The 7,500-nt window shown below is 43.4% G+C and overlaps 1 pseudogene; it reads right to left on the bottom strand.

Annotated features, from left to right (window-relative positions):
* Positions 1-7,500, bottom strand: part of LOC135553428 (neurofibromin-like) — a 120,537-nt pseudogene that overhangs the window by 8,285 nt on the left and 104,752 nt on the right.

The raw sequence follows: 7,500 nt of genomic DNA, 5'->3' as shown, positions 1-7,500 counted from the left end.
GAGAGAGAGATGGAGGATGGGAGACGAGGTCGAGGAGGTGATAGGGACTGAGATAGACAGAGAGAGAGATGGAGGATGGGAGATGTGGTCGAGGAGGTGATAGGGACTGAGATAGACAGAGAGAGAGATGGAGGATGGGAGACGAGGTCGAGGAGGTGATAGGGACTGAGATAGACAGAGAGAGAGATGGAGGATGGGAGATGTGGTCGAGGAGGTGATAGGGACTGAGATAGACAGAGAGAGATGGAGGATGGGAGACGAGGTCGAGGAGGTGATAGGGACTGAGATAGACAGAGAGAGAGATGAAGGATGGGAGACGAGGTCGAGGAGGGGATAGGGACTGAGATAGACAGAGAGAGAGATGGAGGATGGGAGATGAGGTCGAGGAGGTGATAGGGACTGAGATAGACAGAGAGAGAGAGATGGGTAGAGCAGGCCTGTAGATGAATGTACATACTCTGTAGATAGGACGGTTGGTATTGTGGAGGAGACTCTTCATGGTAAACTACACTCTGAATGATGCCATGCACTGGGTTCAGCAAGTTGGTATCCTGGCACATAGACAGCAGCGTGTTGATTTTAGAGTCCAGTAGGTTGTGGCTGAGGAGAGGAGGAAACACATTGAGATCAACATCGGCTAGGTAGGTAGGCCACAATCATTAGACACCACACTCCGCATCACCCTTTCCCAGTGACCTTGTCAACACATATCATGACAGGACTCATACGAGACAGTAACAAGTTAAACTATATTTTGAAGCCGTGACATTTTGCTGGTAGAGAGAGTGCTACTTCAAATGAAACTACAAACAACCGCCCACATATAACGTATGCATGTGTGGGATGAAGACTTTCTGACTCACAGGGACTCCACTATTAAACCCTAAAAGAAACTGAACCCAAACTACATTTCTAGCGAGATCAATCACACTACAACTCCCAGGATGAATTTGAGGCAGGACAGGACCCCTCTCAGAAGATCAGTGGTCTTTCCTCACCCCCAAAAAACAACTACCGTGGGCCAAAACAAAGAGCTATCCAACTTTCAAGCTCTCAAATAATTTCCCAAAGTTTTCTCCATTCTCTAGGTTTGCTTATGGAAAAAGTAGGGCTGAGGCTATGTATTTGGTTTTGCCTGGGAGATTAGCAGGCATGTTAACTTACACGACGGGAAAGACCTTAGGGAAGACGACGCTCGCTTCAGCTAGATACTCGTACAGGATCCTCTGGTCAAAGTCATCTGTGGTGTACTTGACCTGGGTGGCCTTGAACAGAGAAACAGAGTGCATGCGTTTACAGACTGAACCAGTTATATACAGTAGAAGGCTGTAAGCTATGTTGCTGCCTCCCTATGTGCATTCATGATGACTAATTAGACAGTAGCAGTAACTAGTGGTCCACTGAGTATGTTACATATACAGTACCAGTCAAAAGTTTGGACACACCTACTCATTCCAGGGTTTTTCTTTATTTTTAAACTGGTTGAGAGAATGCCAAGAGTGTGCAAAGCTGTCATCAAGGCAAAGGATGGCTACTTTGAAGAATCTCAAATACAAAATATATTTTGATTTGTTTAACACTTTTTTGGTTACTACATGACTCCATGTGTTATTTCATAGTTTTGATGTCTTCACTATTATTCTACAATGTAGAAAATAGTAAAAATAAAGAAAAACCCTTGAATGAGTAGGTGTGTCCAGACTATTGACTGTTACATATGGTTTGTTTATTTTACTACCCGCTTTATAAGTACTTCTTATTTTACTACCCGCTTTATAAGTACTTCTTATTTTACTACCCGCTTTATAAGTACTTCTTATTTTGCCAGGTGTGCGTTTCTGTGTGAGTATGTGTTCTTCCCCTCACCAGCACAGTGAGAAGCAGGGCCTGGACTTTGGGGTCAGTCAGCACCTCCTCGTCCAGTAGGACGTTGGACTCTGTCACAGATACCTTGCGGAGGTGGGAGTGGCCCATTCTTTGGCTGTCTATCTCGTAGGCGTTCTCGGCCACACACCTCACCTTAGGCGGGGTGGTGACGCCAGATTCCATCTCTGGTCTCTTTGGTGCTTTGGAGTCCGATAACAAGTGATCAAAACTCTTCCTGTAGTCTGGAGAAATACACCACAGACAGTGTCGAGGAATGATTGAAGAGGGTGAGGAGAGGGTCTAGGGAATAAGATTGTGAGTGGTGACATGGGATGTCTATCTTACACCAGCTGTGTATTTCTTGAGATGTAACTTACACTGTAGCCAATGTTGCCTGATCATAGTCAGCATGAGCAGGGCTTCCAAGCATACACAGTATACACCAAATAAAATGGCTCACATGATACACCTCTGGTGCAGCAGTATAAATATATATACTTTAATTTAACCTTTAACTACAGTGGCAAGAAAAAGTATGTGAACCCTTTGGAATTACCTGGGGTTCTGAATAAATTGGTCATCAAATTTGATCTGATCTTTATCTAAGTCACAACAATAGACAATGTGCTTAAACTAATAACACACAAATAGTATTTTCTTGTCTATACAGAATATATAATTTAAACATTCACAGCGTAGGTTGGAAAAAGTATGTGAACCCCTAGGCTAATGACTTCTCCAAAAGCGAATTGGAGTCAGGAGTCAGCTAACCTGGAGTCCAATCAATGAGACGAGATTGGAGATGTTGGTTAGAGCTGCCTTGCCCTATAAAAAAACCTCACAAAATGTGAGTTTGCTATTCACAAGAAGCATTGCCTGATGTGAACCACGCCTCAAACAAAAGAGATCTCAGAAGACCTAAGATTAAGAATTGTTGACTTGCATAAAGCTGGAAAGGGTTACAAAAGTATCTTTAAAAGCCTTGACGTTCATCAGTCCATGGTAAGACAAATTGCCTATAAATGGAGAAAGTTCAGCACTGTTGCTACTCTCCCGAAGAGTGGCCGTCCTGCAAGGATGACCGCAAGAGCACATTTCACATTGCTCAATGAGGTTGAGAAGACTTCTAGAGTGTCAGCTGAAGACTTACTGAAATCCTTGGTACATGCGAACATCTCTGTTGACGAGTCTACGATACGCAAAACAATAAACAAGAATGGTGATCATGGGAGGACACCACGAAAGAAGCCACTGCTGTCCAAAAAAAACATTGCTGCAACGCTGCAAGTCTGAAGTTTGCGAAAGTGCACCTGTATGTTACACAACGCTACTGGCAAAATATTCTGTGGACAGATGGAACTAGAGTTGAGTTGTTTGGAAGGAAGATAACACTATGTGTGGAGAAAAAAAGACACAGCACACCAACCTCAAAACCTCATCTCAACTGTAAAGTATGGTGGAGGGAGCATCATGGTTTGGGGCTGCTTTGCTACCTCAGGGCCTGGACAGCTTGCAATCAGACGGAAAAATGAATTTGCTAGTTTATCAAGACATTTTGCAGAAGAATGTTAGGCTATCTGTCCACCAATTGAAGCTCAATAGAGTGAGTGGGTGATGCAAAAGGACAATGACCCAAAACACAGAAGTAAATCAACAACAGAATGGCTTCAACAGAAGAAAATGCTTATTCTGGAGTGGCCCAGTCCAGAGTCCTGACCTCAACCCAACTGAGATGCTGTGGCATGACCTCAAGAGAGCCTCTTGCACCAGACATCCCAAGAATATTGCTGAACTGAAACAGTTAAAAGGAATGGTCCAAAATTCCTCCTGACCGTTGTGCATGTCTGATCTGCAACTACAGAAAACATTTGGTCGAGGTTATTGCTGCCAAAGGAGGGTCAACCAGTTATTAAATCCAAGGGTTCACATACTTTTTCCACCCTGCATTGTGAATGTTTACACTGTGTGTTCAATAAAAGACATGAAAACGTATAATTGTTTGTGTGTTATTCGTTTCAGAAGACTGTGTTTGTCTATTGTTGTGACCTAGATGAAGATCAGATCAAATTCTATGACCAATTTATGCAGAAATCCAGGTATTTCCAAAGAGTTCACAAACTTTTTCTTGACACTCGAGGCAAGTCAGTTAGAAAAAAATATTATTTACAATGACGGCCTACCCAGGCCAAACCCGGATGACGATGGGCCAATTGTGCTACACCCTATGGGCCTCCCAATCATGGCGCGATATGTTACAGCCTGGATTCGAACCAGGGACTGTCGTGACGCCTCTTGCACTGAGATGCAGTACCTTAGACCACTGCGCTACTCGGGAGCCCAAAAAACAATGCTAAGGGGAACTCTTAGACAATATGAACAGTGTTGTTTAGCAGCAACGTCATAGTTACCCAGCAGCTTCTTGGTGTTGGCATGGGAGGCCTGGCCCATGTCCAGGCTCATGGACTTGCGTGTACGGGGGCTGATCTGCCCCACCATGGGGTAGTAGGCATTCAGATAGCGCTCTGACACCTTGGGAGACGCCCACGGCTGGCACTCTCTCAGTGTCCTGAGGGGAGGAGATGGGGGCTACAGGTAAGGATAGAACTATTCAAGCTTGATTGTAAATATATTTACCAACAACATGTATTTCAGAAAATGACTGATGCAACTTTGGAAAAGATGAAACCTATTCAGGTTCTAAGTGTCTGATGTAGAGAGCGCCTCACCTGAAGCTGGGGTCAGTCTGGTGCAGAGAGTAGGCATCCATGAGAACGCTCTCCATGCTCATCTCAGACAGCAACAGAGACTTCCTGTGTTTTAGACTGCAGCGACTACGCACCTCCTCTGACACTGTGAGCAGGGCTGCACACACACATTCAGTCACACGCAGACAAACACCAGAGCAGTGAAAACCAGTGGTGGGATCATTGCAGAAACATTTATGAAGAGGCGACAATTCCTTATTTTACATGACAACATTTTTTTTAACATTCCAAATAAAACAAGGACTGCTGCCCCCCCCCCCCCCTCTCCGTGGCTGACGTGAGTAAAACATTTAAATGTGTTAACCCTCGCTAGGCAGCTGGCCCAGACGGCATCCCTAGCCACGTCCTCAGAGCATGCACAGACCAGCTGGCTGGTGTGTTTACAGACATATTCAACCAATCCCTATCCAATCCCAAAAAACAGCACTGTGTCTCACTTTTTATTGATCTCTCGAAGGCTTTTGATACAGTTGATCATGCTATACGAAGGCAGAGACTGTCGAGTGTAGGTCTTTCGGAGCATGCAGTTGCATGGTTTGCTAACTATCTGTCTGATTGAACTCAGTGCACTCAATTTGATGGGCTTATTTATGTCTGTTAAATTGTCTGTCTTTAATGGTGTGCCCCAAGGCTCTGTATTTGGTCCTCTCTTATTCACTATTTTTATAAATGATTTAGACAAAATGTTCAAAAATGCGCAACTTCATTTTTATGCTGATGATACTGTTATTTACTGTTGTGCCTCGTCTCCTACAAAAGCTTTCCAGAACATGCAAACTGCTTTTTATACTGTTCAACATACCTTGTGTCAATTGAAGCTTATCCTCAATACTGACTAAACTAATGGTGTTTTCTAAAGCAAGAAATAGACCTCTGAACCTTTCACTTATTACTAAGTGTCAGGGACCTGTCAAGGAGATTGAGGTTGTAACCTCATATAAATATCTTGGAATTTTAATTAACGATGGCCTCTTTTAAATTGCATATTCAACAACTTACAAAATAATTGAAGCTGAAATTGGGATTTGATTTTAGGAATATGGGCTGTTTTTCTTTTGAAGCCAGAAGGAGGCTAGTATCAGCTCCATTTATACCTTTACTAGACTATGGGGATATTTTATATATGAATGCTTAAGCTCAGTGTTTGAGATCAATTGACACCCTTTACCATGGCACTTTGAGATTTATTTTAAACTACAAAACCCTTACGCACCACTGCACTTTGTATACCAGGGTTGGCTGGCCTTCTCTAGTCACTCATAGGTTCAGTCACTGGTATACTTTTATTTACAAAGCCATTTAGGGTTTACGACCTTTTTATTTGGGCATTTTTATTGTTCAGAAATGTGGTGGGTTCTCTCTTCGTTCGCTGGACTTTATCCTGCTAACTGTTCCAAATGTCCCAACTGAATTTGGTAAAAAAGGGCTTTTATGTACTCTGCGCCATCGTCTTGGAATGCATTACAAAATAGTTTTAAACTGGAAGAACATGTCCCGATTGGTATTTTTAAATCACTGATGAATGATCTTGAGACTGATTCCCTGACCTGTCAATGTTTTTAATATGCTGTTTTTGATTTTGTTATACTCTTGCTTGTGAATGCAATGGTTTTTACTAGATTACTTGTAGTTTTTCATGTTGTTTGTCTGTAATTTTTGTAATGACTTGGTGCTGCCCATCTTGGCCAGGATGCTCTTGAAAAAGAGAATTTAAATCCCAATGAGCCCTTCCTGGTTAAATAAAGGTTAAATAAAATCAATAAATCCCAGTCTGCTGTCCCCACTTGCTTCAAGAAGGCCACCATTGTTCCTGTTCCCAAGAAAGCTAAGTTAACTGAACTAAATGACTATCGCCCCATTGCACTCGCTTCTGTCATCATGAAGTGCTTTGAGAGACTAGTCAAGGATCATATCACCTCCATCCTACCCGGCCACCTTAGACCCAATTCAGTTTGCATACCCCCCAACAGGTCCACAGATGACGCTATCGCCATCGCACTGCCCACTGCCCTATCCCATCTGGACAAGAGGAATACATATGTAAGAATGTTCATTGAACATAGCTCAGCATTCAACACCATAGTACCCACCAAGCTCATCATTAAGCTTTAGTCCCTGGGTCTGAACTCTGCCCTGTGCAACTGGGTCCTGGACTTTCTGATGGGCCGCTCCCAGGTGGTGAAGGTAGGAAACAACATCTCCACTTCGCTGACCCTCAGCACAGGAGCCCCACGAGGGTTCGTGCTCAGCCCCCTCCTGTACTCCTTGTTCACACACGACTGTGTGGCCATGCACGCCTCCAACTCAATCATCAAGTTTGCAGACGACACAACATTAATGGGCACAACGCATCACCGGAGCAAACAACCTGCCCTCCAGGACACCTACACCACCCAATGTCACAGGAAGGCCAAAAAGATTGCCAAGGACAACAACCACCAGAGCCACTGCCTGTTCACACTTCTACCATCCAGAAGGCGAGGTCAGTACAGGTGCATCAAAGCTGGGACTGAAAGACTGAAAAACAGCTTATATCTCAAGTCCATCAGACTGTTATATAGCCACCACTAACACAGAGAGGCTGCTGCCTATATACAGACTTGAAATCATTGGCCACTTTAATAAATGGATCATTAGTCACTTTATACAATGCCACTCTAATACTGTTTACATATCTTACATTACTCATATCACATGTATATACTGTATTTTATACCATCTATTGCACCTTGCCTATTGCTCATCCATGTACATATTCTCATTCACCTCTTTAGATGTGTGTGCATTAGGTACTTGTTGGGGAATTGTTAGATTACTTGTTAGATATTACTGCACTGTCGGAACTAGAAGCACAAGCATTTCGCTACAC

Source organism: Oncorhynchus masou, chromosome 13 (genome assembly GCF_036934945.1).
Source record: "Oncorhynchus masou masou isolate Uvic2021 chromosome 13, UVic_Omas_1.1, whole genome shotgun sequence".
Lineage (NCBI taxonomy): Eukaryota > Metazoa > Chordata > Actinopteri > Salmoniformes > Salmonidae > Oncorhynchus > Oncorhynchus masou.
This window is presented reverse-complemented; position numbering and strand designations above follow the sequence as displayed.